At 44.0% G+C, this 15,643-nt stretch overlaps 1 protein-coding gene across 1 annotated transcript in view; it reads right to left on the bottom strand.

The window, feature by feature from the left end:
* The window catches only part of LOC126469675 (monocarboxylate transporter 3), a 442,163-nt gene that overhangs the window by 234,030 nt on the left and 192,490 nt on the right, over nucleotides 1-15,643 (bottom strand). The gene's annotated exons all lie outside the window — the stretch shown is intronic.

Here is a 15,643-nt window from a genome sequence, read left to right as displayed (position 1 = left end):
AGTTCACTCATTAGTATGAATTGTAAAAGAAAATCAAACCTCTGTCTTATAATATGTAAAGGAGGGCTTTTCATCAAAACACAGATGTAAAACTTGCAAAGAAAACAACGCTGCCATCTGGCGATGGATTCAGGTCTGAAACTAGTAATGCTACCATAAAATCATTTCAAAAAACTTACGGTTGCTTGCACAACTTCCTACATTTTAGTGAACGAACAGTTTTCAATAACAGTAAATTCATGTCCCAAAAAAGTGCAGTAAGTTGAAAAAAAACTATGTTTGGGAAGAAAAGTTGCTTTTATCAGCATGACATTGGGAGAAGACAATTACGAAACCAGTAAATGGCTGAAACTGTAGCTCAAACACTATTAAAATATTCACGATCTTTTGATCCATACAAGAATTTACTGTGTATTCTAGAATATCGTATCAGACACGTCCAAACTTCAGAACCAAAATACGGGGAAGAAAGCACTCAAAAGTTTATGAAAGATGTAGATGCATTGATGTTATGTCTAAAATCTCTGATGGCAGGTAAGCGACGTGTTATTAAATTTTAGGAATTTAGTACAGTTTCATTGAAGTTCTCAATTTCCGTCTGTATTACTCCATATACCACTGACACAAACGATAGTTCTCTCGTCATTTTTCTCATGAGCCTTACGTATATATTTTTAATAATTTATTTTTGCTTAGATTCAGAAATTAATATACATGATATAAAATTTATGTCTTTCCTTACATGTGTATTTCAGGCCTATAGTTGTAACGTACGACTATATGTCCTTTTAACCCAAAAGACAGTTGGAAAGTCTGTTGTTTGTGTGTGTCCACCTTTACTTAATGATATGCTAGCCATTTCTTCTTGTCAGCATCAAAACAATAAAATAATAAAAAAAAACTAATAGACGTGTCGTAGCACATCTCAGAAATGGGTTGTTATCCACGAACGTTTTGTTTTTAATATTTCTATGTATCGTGTAGCGAACGGCATGAACGGGTCTAGAGTTTTAAGACTGTGTGTCCATTATAGCAATGATTCAAGTCAAAATACTTATTGTACGTTTGAGAAAGCTGTAACTCTTCACAAAAGTATTATTTAGATAGTACAACACTCGTTATTATAAAATCTGCGTCATTGCGCGATAGCTCTGGAAATGTTACCGATGATGGTGCCACTGAAGCGGAGTTACTAAATAGAGTTTTCCGTAATTCCTTCACGATAGAAGACGAAGTAAATATTCCAAAATTCGAAACCAGAACAGCTGTTAGCATGAGTGACATAAAAATAGGCATTTTAGGTGTTGCGAAACGACGGCCGGTGTGGCCGAGCCGTTCTAGGCGCTTCAGTCTGGAACCGCGCGACCGCTACGGTGGCAGGTTCGAATCCTGCCTCGGGCATGGATGTGTGTGATGTCCTTAGGTTAGTTAGGTTTAAGTAGTTCTAAGTTCTAGGGGACTGATGACATCAGGTGTTGAATCCCATAGTGCTCAGAGCCATTTTTTTTTTTTGCGAAACTGTCAAATCGCTTAAGAAAGGCAAGTCTTCCGGTCCAGATGGTATACCAATCAGGTTCCTTTCAGAGTATCCAGACACAATAGTGCCTTTCTTAGCAATCATATACGACCGCTCACTTGACGAAAAGTCTGTTCCTAAAGACTGGAATAATAGCACAGGTCACACTACTATTCAAGAAAGGAAGTAGGAGTAACCCATCGAATTACAGACCCGTATCACTGACCTCAATTTGCAGTAGGATTATGGAGCATATACTGTACTCGAACATTATGAATCAAATGGCTCTGAGCACTATGGGACTCAACTTCTGAGGTCATTAGTCCCCTAGAACTTAGAACTAGTGAAACCTAATTAACCTAAGGACATCACACACATCCATGCCCGAGGCAGGATTCGAACCTGCGACCGTAGCGGTCTCGCGGTTCCAGAATGCAGCGCCTAGAACCGCACGGCCACTTCGGCCGGCCATTATGAATCACCTTGAAGAAAATGACTTATTGATACATAACCAACAAGGATTCAGAAAATATCGTTCTTGTGCAACACAGCTAGCTCTTTATTCCCGTGAAGTAATGAGTGCTGACGACAAGGGATCTAAGATAGATTCCATATTCCTAGATTTCCAGAAGGCTTTTGATACCGTTCCTCACAAGCGACTATTAATGAAATTGCGTGCATGTGGAGCATCGTCTCAGTTGTGTGACTGGATTCGTGATTCCCTCTCAGGGAGGTCACAGTTCGTAGTGACAGACGGTAAAAATGGTTCAAATGGCTCTGAGCACTATGGGACTTAACTACTGTGGTCATCAGTCCCCTAGAACTTAGAACTACTTAAACCTAACTATCCTAAGGACATCACACACATCCATGCCCGAGGCAGGATTCGAATCTGCGACCGTAGCGGTCGCGCGGCTCCAGACTGTAGCGCCTAGAACTGCTCGGCCACTCCGGCCGGCGACAGACGGTAAATCATCGAGTAGAACAGAAGTGAAATCTGGCGTTCTGCAAAGTAGTGTCATAGGCCCTCTGCTGTTCCTGATTTATATAAATGATCTAGATGATAATCTGAGCAGCCCCCTTACATTGTTTGCACCGTCTAGTAAAATCATCAGACGATCAATTCGAATTATAAAATGATCTAGAGAGAATTTCTGTGTGGTGCGAATAGTGGCAATTGACACTAAACAAAGAAAAGTGCGAGGTCATCCACATGGGAACTAAAAGATAAATTTAGGGTGTATGATAAATCGCACAAATCCAAGGGCTGTCATTTCGACTAAATACCTAGGAATTACAATTACGAGCAACTTAAATTGGAAAGACCACATAGATAATATTGTGGGAAAGGCGAAACAAAGACTGCGCTTTGTTGGTAGAACACTTAGAAGATACGACAAACCCACTAAAGAGACAGCCTACATTACACTTGCCCGTCCTCAGCTGGAATATTGCTGCACGCTGTGGAATCCTTACCAGGTAGAATTGACGGAGGACATCGAAAAAGTGCAAAGGAGGGCAGCTCATTTCATGTTATCGCGCAATAGGGGTGGTAGTGTCACTGATATGATACGCAAGTTGGGGTGGCAGTCACTGAAGCAAAGGCGGTTTTCTTTGCGGCGTGATCTATTTTCGAAATTTCAATCACCAACTTTCTCTTCCGAATGTGAAAATATTTTCTTGAGACCCACCTACGAAGGGAGAATTGATCATCATATTAAAATAAGAGAAATCAAAGCTCGAACGGAAATATTTAGGTGTTCCTTTTTCCCACGCGCCATTCGAGAGTGGAATGGAAGAGAAGTAGTATGAAAATGGCTCGATGAACTCTCTGCCAGGCACTTAAGTGTGAATTGCAGAGTAGCCATGTAAATGTAGATGTAGATCTCGCCTCTATTCTTTGAACGTCTGCAGGATGTTGTCATGCTAGCTAATGTACCTATCCACGTGTCACACTGTTGCAGTATGAGAACCTTCCGTCACACGGATCCGGTTAGATTCATGAACAGTTACCAGGATTCCAGTTTCTTACACACTGTTAAGTCAGTGCATCTGCTGGTAATTTTAGGTAGGTTCTTTTAGAAGTATGGTATGTTCCTACTGTAATCGGTATGATACTCAACAAAGGTGGCCACCAAGAGTGTCGAAGCGTTATCAGCAATAATCTTGCGTCTTTTAGAAGAATAAAAGGGATTTAAAATTTAATCAGTTCTGAACACATTTCCCAGGAAACCCTCGGTCTTGAATATTTTGTGTTGATGTCACAACAGAATGGTTACGAATCAAAGCATATACACTCCTGGAAATGGAAAAAAGAACACATTGACACCGGTGTGTCAGACCCACCATACTTGCTCTGGACACTGCGAGTGGGCTGTACAAGCAATGATCACACGCACGGCACAGCGGACACACCAGGAACCGCGGTGTTGGCCGTCGAATGGCGCTAGCTGCGCAGCATTTGTGCACCGCCGCCGTCAGTGTCAGCCAGTTTGCCGTGGCATACGGAGCTCCATCGCAGTCTTTAACACTGGTAGCATGCCGCGACAGTGTGGACGTGAACCGTATGTGCAGTTGACGGACTTTGAGCGAGGGCGTATAGTGGGCATGCGGGAGGCCGGGTGGACGTACCGCCGAATTGCTCAACACGTGGGGCGTGAGGTCTCCACAGTACATCGATGTTGTCGCCAGTGGTCGGCGGAAGGTGCACGTGCCCGTCGACCTGGGACCGGACCGCAGCGACGCACGGATGCACGCCAAGACCGTAGGATCCTACGCAGTGCCGTAGGGGGCCGCACCGCCACTTCCCAGCAAATTAGGGACACTGTTGCTCCTGGGGTATCGGCGAGGACCATTCGCAACCGTCTCCATGAAGCTGGGCTACGGTCCCGCACACCGTTAGGCCGTCTTCCGCTCACGCCCCAACATCGTGCAGCCCGCCTCCAGTGGTGTCGCGACAGGCGTGAATGGAGGGAAGAATGGAGACGTGTCGTCTTCAGCGATGAGAGTCGCTTCTGCCTTGGTGCCAATGATGGTCGTATGCGTGTTTGGCGCCGTGCAGGTGAGCGCCACAATCAGGACTGCATACGACCGAGGCACACAGGGCCAACACCCGGCATCATGGTGTGGGGAGCGATCTCCTACACTGGCCGTACACCACTGGTGATCGTCGAGGGGACACTGAATAGTGCACGGTACATCCAAACCGTCATCGAACCCATCGTTCTACCATTCCTAGACCGGCAAGGGAACTTGCTGTTCCAACAGGACAATGCACGTCCGCATGTATCCCGTGCCACCCAACGTGCTCTAGAAGGTGTAAGTCAACTACCCTGGCCAGCAAGATCTCCGGATCTGTCCCCCATTGAGCATGTTTGGGACTGGATGAAGCGTCGTCTCACGCGGTCTGCACGTCCAGCACGAACGCTGGTCCAACTGAGGCGCCAGGTGGAAATGGCATGGCAAGCCGTTCCACAGGACTACATCCAGCATCTCTACGATCGTCTCCATGGGAGAATAGCAGCCTGCATTGCTGCGAAAGGTGGATATACACTGTACTAGTGCCGACATTGTGCATGCTCTGTTGCCTGTGTCTACGTGCCTGTGGTTCTGTCAGTGTGATCATGTGATGTATCTGACCCCAGGAATGTGTCAATAAAGTTTCCCCTTCCTGGGACAATGAATTCACGGTGTTCTTATTTCAATTTCCAGGAGTGTAGTTTAGTACCGATTTCTACAGCCCATCAAACCTTGTGTATGGGGAAGCAGGTCGATCATCACTGTTTCAGAAATTCATTTCTATTTGTATAGAAGAGTAGTATGGTTTTTAAGAAAGTTATTCTCTTGCACCTGAGAATTGCAACCAACGCAGAGACAATTTAACACAAGGTTATGTAAACTCCTAGAGTATGAAAACCCAGTAAGAGAGTGATCAGGTATGTTGCATCTGTTTTTCACTGAATCGAACCCTGCTTATCATTCCCATACTAAGAATAGAAAGGCGCTACAGTGACATATGAACACAACTCTACGGAGGAAATACTGTCTAGTGATTAGCAATGGTACGCTTCCACATCTCATAGTAGTGGCAATTTTTTCTTTCATCAGGACTGGAAGTGGCGACTAGTATCTTCCGGTGGATGTTTTTATGCGATTTCTCCAACAATTTTCTTAAGGTATATTCTTGCTTCTGCATTCCAGATGTAAATCAGACAAACTGCCTTTCATTCCACCAGTATTTAGTTATTAAAATTAGGTTATCATCGGGTATTACCTAAAGCTAAAAACCGGTTACTAATAAACAAATATTGGTGAAAACAATGCAGTTTACTTGCTTTTAACCCTTAAATATGAAACTATTGAATCAGTAAGTGAGGAAACAATCTTGATTGTAAATGTGGCTCTAAGCACTATGGGACTTAACATATTAGGTATTCAGTCCCCTAGACTTAGAACTACTTAAACCTAACTAACCTAAGGACATCACACACATCCATGCCCGAGGCAGGATTCGAAACTGCGACCGCAGCAGCAGCGCGGTTCCGGACTGAAGCGCGTAGAGCCGCTTGGCCACAGCGGCCGGCGATTGTTAAGTGTATTTCAGTGTTAATTAACTTGAAGTGCTGTCGGACTGCGTCTTCTTATAATACAAAAGACGGATCGAATAGTAAAGTGAACCGCGAGCAAAGCCTCCATAGCTCGGAACAGTGCAAAAAAAAGTTTTTCTTCTGTATATTGGAAAAACAACTCTGGATCACTCAATATATTTTTTGTATTACGGTAACCACTTCCGAATAGGTGCACAGATCATTTTCAGATCAAACACTGGGAGAAAGGAAGGAATGACTGCGATAATACAAAAATACAAAAACTATAGTATTGTGATATTAAAAGAATACAATCAAAGGAGCTCAGAAAGCTCAGAAAGTTAAACATCATGAAGTTAGCCATACATACTGTTGCAAAGCACAGTTTGTGCAATCGAGTAAACGTGTGAGCAGGCAACAGTAAACTGCAGAAAATATGCAAATACTACTATGAGGTGTATACGTTATGTCATGTAGCTGGTCACGTAACTATACTCAGCGACTCCCTGTAATATCACACACATGTGTTTTTTGTTCCCAATTTTGGATCTCAAATGATCTGTACATCAGATCGAAAGTGATTATCAAATTAATATATTTATAGAAATTGTTCTCATTTTAGCTCTTTTATAACATCAGGTGTTATGATGATAGGCAAATTACTGATTAATTACGAATAACATTTTTGCTGAGTTATTGAAGTTCCTATTACGAAATTACGTGAGGTGATTCGTTAGATCAAATAGAGTATATGATAAAAACATCCACTACCTAGATTTGGAGCGGCTAGCACGAGTATCATGTGCGACCACGTGAAAGCGATGAAGTAGCCTTGGTCTCAGGGGAGGGTACGCTTTGGTTTCGTTATTTCAAACCAGGCCAAAAGAAGTCTACTGGTATCAAATATTGGCCTTAATTTGAAGAAGAAATTTCTCAGAACAAACATCTGGAGCACTACATTGCTAAAAGTGAACCTTGGACTGCGGGAAAGCCGAAAAAGAGGGAATTGAGACATTTTGGATGTAATGTTAGAGAAGAATGTTGAAAATTAGGTGGAGGAAGTTCTCTGAAGAATCTATGACGAAAAAATTATTTGGAAAACACTGACAAGAAGAACGGACATGATGACTGGACATCACGGAATATCTTCCACAGTAGGGTCTACTAGAGGGAGCTGTAGAGAAGACAGCGATTCGAATGTACCCCAAAAATAATTGAGAATGTTTTGTGTAAGTGTTATTCTGAGATGACCAGATTGTGTTCAGGTGTTCAGCATCAAACCAGACAGAGGACTGATGTCACCATCCCCTATACCCAAAAAACTTCAATCTCACACCCAGGTGACGAACGGAGACGAGCAGATTCTATGAGAAGCGTTCAATAAGTAATGCAACACATTTCTTTCTGAAAGTAGGTTCGTGTCATTCAGGATTCCAATACACGAAATTATTCCCTACTCTTTTGGCTACAAAACCCTATTTTTCAACATAATGTCTATTCGATACGAAGGCCTTACGCCACCTTACTGGGTATGCCCACATGGTACCACTCCACTGGCTGACGTCGGAGCCAACGTGTTGCTGCATCAATAACCACCCCTTCATCCTTCTAACACGCAAGCAGTTCTTCACAGATGGTCCTTCGTTTCTCGTTTATGGTCTTCTGTTAGGAGGCAAGGAACTCAGCGGGAACTCATCCTTGAGAAACCCAACAGGTAGACGAATATATCAGCTCTACCAACAGAGACGGCCAGTCGTGCAGCGAGAATATGCATACATTCCAGCACCGCTGCAGATGTCACAGCTGCGGCTGGTCCCGGCGGAGGTTCGAGTCCTCCCTTGGTCATGGGTGTGTGTGTTTGTCCTTAGGATAATTTAGGGACTGATGACCTCAGCAGTTAAGTCCCATAACATTTCACACACATTTGAACATTTTTGAGATGTCACGGCTGTGTGCGGCTGGCCGGCACGCGGGAGATCGGACAGGTTTGGGCGACCTTGCTGCGATGATGACAGACGCCTCGCCCAACGACTCACCGTGCTTTTGTTCACTGACAGGTCTCCATAGACATTCTGCAAGCGCCTGTGAATATCTGCGATGCTGTGGTTTCCGCCAAAAGAAACTCAATGGTAGCTCTCTGCTTGGAACGGACCTCCGTTATAGACGCCGATCTGAAGGCTAAGTATAGCGCTGCCACCTACCGGAACTTCATGAAACTATAGGGGCTGAAGCAGGAATATTCCACGATGACGCACAACAAAGTTCGAATTTTTTTCAACTTAAGTTGGCAGAGGAAAGCAAATGTATCGTATTACTTATTTGACGTCCCTTGTAAAAGCACAGGACTGTCGTTTACTGAACGTAACGAATATCAGTGAACTGTAATTCTGCTAGTGTACAAGATAAAATCAAATGAAAGAAAGCGAAGTTTTCGAAAAACATTCCAGTTTCCACTCATGCTTTTGAAGTATAATATCTTTGACAGAATATTCAGAAGGAATAAAATATTAATCTTATGAAGTTGCTGCCTATTTTATGGTGGCAAAACTGACGTCAACCATCTTTGAATTGTCACCAACGTCTGTATCACATTATTGCTTGTATTATCTTAAACTGCAAAATCCAGAAACGTTACTCAAAGATTTTTTATGTTGGTAATTTAACATTACAATAACATTAGACATCAATAGAGGCGATGGACCTGCACCACTGGATGTAAAATCAATACGTTTATCTTCCAAAGTTGATCCACCCGGAAAGGTGTGCTCCACTTCCGGAATGGGGAGGAGTGCTGGCTCCAGATGGAATCCACCCGGAGGATTAACGATGAGGTGTCGGTGAGACGGCCAGTTTCAATGTCGATTTTAGGCGGTTTCCCTTATCTCACTAGGTGCATATCGGGATAATACCCACGTCCCGCCCGAATTAGACAATTCGCAACCATCTAGAAAACTTTCACACGAATAACACTGCACGCAGTCACTGGGATACACATATTCGAACCCAGGGGGAGGGTGTGGGAAAGGCCGTGGTAGTAAGTTCCTGTGGGACCAAACCGCTGAGGTCATCGGTCCCTAGGTTTACACACTGCTTAATCTAACTTAAACTAACTTACGCTAAGGACAACACACACACCCATGCCCGAGGGAGGACTCGAACCTCCGACGGGGGCAGCCACGCGAACCGTGACAATGCGCCCGAGACCGCGCGGCTACCGTGGCCGGCGAGGGTGTGGGGTAATGGCGTGGCGACAGAAGAGCATCCGACCACCCCTCAATTTAATCCTAGATTACTAAAATTTGATACCAATTCGCGGTTCCTGCGAGTCTGGTATCGTCAGTATACTGTGTAAAACAGGACATTTTGTACTTATTTTGTAAGCGACATACCACTGTGGACTGTAATTAATTTGTGTATAAACTATAAATTGTGATTTCTTTTGAATAATATATGGAATAGTAAAATTTACGATGGTTTAGTGACAATGTAAATTCCCCCTCCCCCCTTTAGTTTTCTAGAGTTACTCATGCCAGATCCGTTAGTAGCCAACCGTGCCGACCCTGCACCAGTCGGAACAAGTGCACAACTAAAAGAAGAAGTATATCATTGAAAGCTGAAGACGGGGGAACATACACGTGTACATTCACAGCGATTCGCATAGATACCGAAGAAACTTTGTTTTGAATTCAACGGTTTGTGCAAAAGCGGCCAATCTCGCGGCTGTGTTAGTTATATACCGTTGCTAAGTATAGTGACGGAGGGCAGTGAAGATACTACTAACAAAAGTCGTGTCCATGTCTGCCAGGGCGGGATAATTGCACTTGGTGTTGGCCCAGGGCGGTGGAAAGTCGCGAGCGTGTGTCGTGTGTCCGCAGAATGGGCAATGATCCGCCTGGAATGAGGCCAATGAGATGCTATATTTACAGCGGGCGGGCCCGCGACAATGCGGCAGGCTCGCGGAAGCGGCCGGCGCTGCCACGTGCTGAATGCAGGAGCATATTACGGCCGCTGTCTGACTCGGGGGAAAGCTCAGAGGGAAGGGCGAAAAGGTTTGCCGATGAGACCGTAACTCTGGCAAGATGGCAAACAACACGGAAGGCTCGGTGACGCAATGGGTAGAGTCTTTTAACGAGAACTCGAATACAAGTAAAACTAGAGTAATAGTTGAAAGTACCAAAAGAGATTTGTTACTAGGACGTCAAAGTAACTGACGGCGGCGGAAAGTATAGGAGATGCGAAGTGTGGACTGGCAATAGAAAGAAATTCTTTCCTGAAAAAGAGAACTACAGGGTTTGGACCATAATACTAACAAAAGTACTTTCGTGAATGGAGACTACAACCCAGTCCAACTAAAACTGAGGCTATGTGTTTCCACCTGAATAATAAATTGGCTAACAGACGCCTTAAGATATATTTTGATAACAATATTCTACCTTATAATAAAAATCCAAAATACCTGGGAGTGACATTAGATAGATCCCTGAGCTACAAACAACACCTCATCAACACTGCTGCAAAAATCCGTACTAGGAACAATATCATTCAGAAACTATGTGGTACCAGCTGGGGCTCCTCCGCCTCTACCTTGCGATGCTCTGCTTTGGGACTTGTCTACTCTGCGGCAGAGTAAAGTTCCCCTGTTTGGCTAAAAAGCGCTAGCACCATGATGGTGGACACAGTACTGAACCAAACTATGAGGATTATTTCAGGTACATTAAAATCAACCCCCATTCACTGGCTATCTGTACTGAGCCACATACCGCCATCTCACTAACGAAGAGAACATGCGCTTCTCAGAGAATTAAAAAAAAATACAAGACAACCCGTAACTTCCGATTCACGCTTTGAGCAATGGCATTGACAGAGATAGATTGCGCTCTAGACATCCACCTCTTATAAGGGCCAAAGATCTGGAGGAAAATGGTTTCTGTCTTGAAGAACGCTGGAAAGTGGAATGGGAAGAATCAGCACCACCACAGGTAAACACCATACTGAAACCGTCGAACAGACCTCCAGGCTTTGGCTTACCACGTAAAACCTGGACCATCCTCAACAGGATCAGGACGGGCCACGGTCGATGTGCGGACTCTCTACACAAATGGGGAAGAGCACCATCCCCAAAGTGCGACTGTGGCGCTGAGAAGCAGACGATCCGGCACATCATTGCAGAGTACCCTCTGAGAGCCTACTCAGCTCAAACAACGGACTTCCTGGATGCGACTCGAAGTGCAGTTCAATATATTATAAACCTAAATGTTAATTTGTAATTATATATATGTTGTTCATGACATAACTGTATTTAATTCTTTATGTCTTGTTTTTAGTGCCAAAGTTATAAAGTTATTGTAGCAGCTTATTTCTCTATAAACGTGATTTGTACTTGCCATACGCTAAATAAATAAATGGACCATAATATGGAAACATCGGAAGAAATGTACGCTCGAACCTAACTGCAGATGCTAGCCGAGCGTGCAGGTTGCGCTGCTGGATTTGACCACGAACGGAACCTGTGCTCTATCCTTAATACGTTGCTAGTGTCTGTCGTCGTCAGAATACTGTTCTGTGTAGTTGTGATTGTGTTACGTCGGAGCTAAGTGAATTCTAATGTTGGTGCTCGTGTGGTGGGAGCCGAAGTGTTTGGTGTTTCAAGATTTATGCCGTATACAGAGAAAGCGGAAAACATTGCTGACGAAAATGTGTATTGAGTGTTCGTGATAGACGGTCATTAAGTGGAATTTTGAAGAAAATGAAAGAGGACGACAGCTGTTAAAGTCACTACTGAACTGTTTCTCACACTCGTGAGCGCTGTCAGAACCAATACATAAGCACGGAGTTGCAGACCCTGGAATTCCAGAACAACTCATCACTGATGAAAATCCCCATAATAGCACAATTTGGGGCCGAAGCCGTAAAACCTGGGCTACGTAGTAATGGAAGAAAGTAATTTTGTCGGATGAGTCTTGTTTGACATTGTTTCCAGCTTGTGGTCGACTTTACGTCCCATAAACGAAACACGGAGGAGAGGGCGAGGGGCAGTGCAGTGATGATTTGGAGAGCGATATCGAGGTATCCCAAGGGCCCCACGATTACTCTGCAAGGATTATGTGACCAGTCTGGCTGATCAGGTCCACCCACTGTACAAAGCTTGTTCCTCAGCGGGGATACTGTGCTCCAAGATACAGGGCTCCTGTTCACACAGCTCACATCAGCGTCCAAGACTGGTTTTGTAAGAACGAGCGTGAATTGACACATCTCCTGTGGCCACCAAATTCATCAGATCTCAGTCTTACTGAAACTTTCTTGTCTACTTGACAGAGATCGGTGCGCGACCGCTATCCACCTCCATCATCGTTTTCTGAACGTGAGGGTGTTCTGCAGCAAGAATGGTAGACGATTCTCTCTCACGGGACCTGTATGTATCCATTCCCAGATGACTGGAAGTTGTTTTGAATGCAACACGTTTTCTTACGTACTATTAGGCATGGTAATGTGTTATGCCGTTAGTGTTTCCATATTTTTGTCCACTCCCTGTGGCAGAGTCATATTGTCTACAGTATCAGTGAGTCACAACAATTAGTCGTGTCATGCAAGAACTTTCGGCGTAACAATACGTAGAGACACGAAGCGAGACGACCGTGATGGCTCAGCTGTATTCAAAGCAAGTGACAGGCTGTGATTCACTAGGAGGATATTGATAAAATACAGTTTATCTACAGGACAGACTTTTGTAGGCCATACTTGAAAATAGGTTAAGTGCATGTAGAACACACGAGGTTGGAATTACGGGGACACAGACTGTATACAAAGAGGGATGATGCGAACTGTAGCGTGCTTGTTTGGCAGGCGAAAGAGTGTAACAGAAATGTTGACAAGCCTTTACTGACAGCACTCAGGGAACGACTCAGTGAATCTCTCGAGAACCTACTTCGAAAACTACAAGAACTGTTTTTCAAGGAAGAAATTACACATATCCTTCAAGAGAAGAGAGTTACAGACCGCGCGATGTACCAAAGCCTGAGCTTGAAGGACGGTTTCTTCGTACTGTGGATGGAACTCCATCAACTAGTACAAGGACAGAAGGGCAGGTGTTAATCACACGACGATCTGGAACGTTCTACATGGAAATCTTAGCTTTAAGTGGTGCCATAATTAAATGAGGCAGATTTTCAGTCAATAATAACTTCCTCTGAACGCGTGTTAGGACAGTGCTGTGTTTATGCAGTTCACAGCATTTACTATATTCGCCCATGAGATGGAAGTCAAATTATGATAACAATCACTTCTGATCTAATGAAAACCCTTATAAAGTGTGACAAGACAGACATAAACGTTCTGGGTGAAATCATTCGTGCTCATTTCACTGGCCCGCACTTCTTTCTGCAACGTCTTACTCGACAAACCTATCTACAGCTTATCAGAGGCGAGTTGCTTCATTTACTTGATGACGTACCTCTAGACGTCATTCAATAATGTACTTTATATACGGTGGTGCTCCACCTCACTTTATACAGGCAGTTCAGCAGTATCTCCATAGCCAATTTCCGAACAAGTGGACTGATAAATGCAAATTCATTGCATGGGCTTCTCGATCGCCAAATTTGAACCCAATGTTTTTTTTTCCCTTTGAAGAGGTTTAAAATACTTGGCATCCAATGTCGATGTTCTGAGGGAGTGAATCCAAAGTGAATTTGACCAAATGCGGAACACACCAGGAATTTACCACAGCGTCCGGTAAAGTATGGAACGGAAGCTTTGTGGATGCATGGAAAGAGGAGATGGTCACTTCGAGCAGTTCTTGTAAATGTAAATGTGTCGGGTAAATGTACTATTCTGTGCCGTGAACAATAGATCGTTTCACACACGAAAATTCGCTTCTTAAGTGTATCATTTTTGTTCCATGAACAATAAATCCTTTGATACCTTCCTAACGAAGTTTTTTCGGGCCCATGTTTCTATGACCTATATCTCTAACGTCTATCAGTTGTAGAATTTTGGAACGCGTATTATGTTGGAGTATAATGACTGGAGACTAGAAATCTACTTTGTAGGAATCAGCATAGGTTTCGAAAAAAACGATCGTGTGAAACCCAGTTCGCGCTGTTCGTCCACGAGACTCAGAGGGCCATAGACACGGGTTCCCAGGTAGATGCTGTGTTTCCTGACTTCCGCAAGGCGTTCGATAGAGTTCCCCACAGTCGTTTAATGAACAAAGTAAGAGCATATGGACTATCTCACCAATTGTGTGATTGAATTGAAGAGTTCCTAGATAACAGAACGCAGCATGTCATTCTCAATGGAGAGAAGTCTTCCGAAGCAAGAGTGATTTCAGGTGTGCCGCAGGGGAGTGTCGTAGGACGGTTGCTATTCACAATATACATAAATGACCTTGTGGATGACATCGGAAGTTCACTGAGGCTTTTTGCGGATGATGCTGTGGTATATCGAGAGGTTGTATAAATGGAAAATTGTACTGAACTGCAGGAGGATCTGCAGCGAATTGTCGCATGGTGCAGGGAATGGCAGTTGAATCTCAATGTAGACAAGTGTAATGTGCTGCGAATACATTGAAAGATAGATCCCTTATCATTTAGCTACAATATAGCAGGTCAGCAACTCCAAGCAGTTAATTCCATAAATTATCTGGGAGTACGCATTAGAAGTGATTTAAAATGGAATGATCATATAAAGTTGATCGTCGGTAAAGCAGATGCCAGACTGAGATTCATTGGAAGAATCCTAAGGAAATGCAATCCGAAAACAAAGGAAGTTGGTTACAGTACGCTTGTTCGCCCGCTGCTTGAATACTGCTCAGCAGTGTGGGATTCGTACCAGATAGGGTTGATAGAAGAGATAGAGAAGATCCAACGGAGAGCAGCGCGCTTCGATAAAGGATCATTTAGTAGTCGCGAAAGTGTTACGGAGATGAAAGATAAACTCCAGTGGAAGACTCCGCAGGAGAGACGCTCAGTTGCTCGGTACGGGCTTTTGTCGAAGTTTCGAGAACATACCTTCACCGAAGAGTCAAGCAGTATATTGCTCCCTCCTACGTATATCTCGCGAAGAGACCATGAGGATAAAATCAGAGAGATTAGAGCCCACACAGAGGCATACCGACAATCCTTCTTTCCGCGAACAATACGAGACTGGAATAGAAGGGAGAACCGATAGAGGTACTCGAGGTACCCTCCGCCGCACACCGTCAGGTGGCTTGCGGAGTATGGATGTAGATGTAGATGTAAAGTTTTGATGTCAAGAATAACCACTAAAATATCTAACATTTGTTTTATGCACCCTGTACTAAAGTGAAAAGGGGATGACGATATTAGGGAGAACAGTGACTAGTAGAGGAATGGGTAGGTCTATAAACTGACAAACAGGTGCAAGATCAAGCTGGTGAGTGAAGATTTTTACTGCACGATCTGAGAAACTGTTGGAACAGGTTGACAGGGCTGTTACTGAGGTGGGCCGAGCAGTTCTAGGGGCTGCAGTCTGGAACCGCGCGACCGCTACGGTCGCAGGTTCGAATCTTGCCTCGGGCATG

Source organism: Schistocerca serialis, chromosome 3 (assembly GCF_023864345.2).
Source record: "Schistocerca serialis cubense isolate TAMUIC-IGC-003099 chromosome 3, iqSchSeri2.2, whole genome shotgun sequence".
In the NCBI taxonomy this organism is placed as follows: domain Eukaryota; kingdom Metazoa; phylum Arthropoda; class Insecta; order Orthoptera; family Acrididae; genus Schistocerca; species Schistocerca serialis.
The sequence above is the reverse complement of the archived record's forward strand: the minus strand, read 5'-3'. Positions and strand labels throughout refer to the sequence as shown.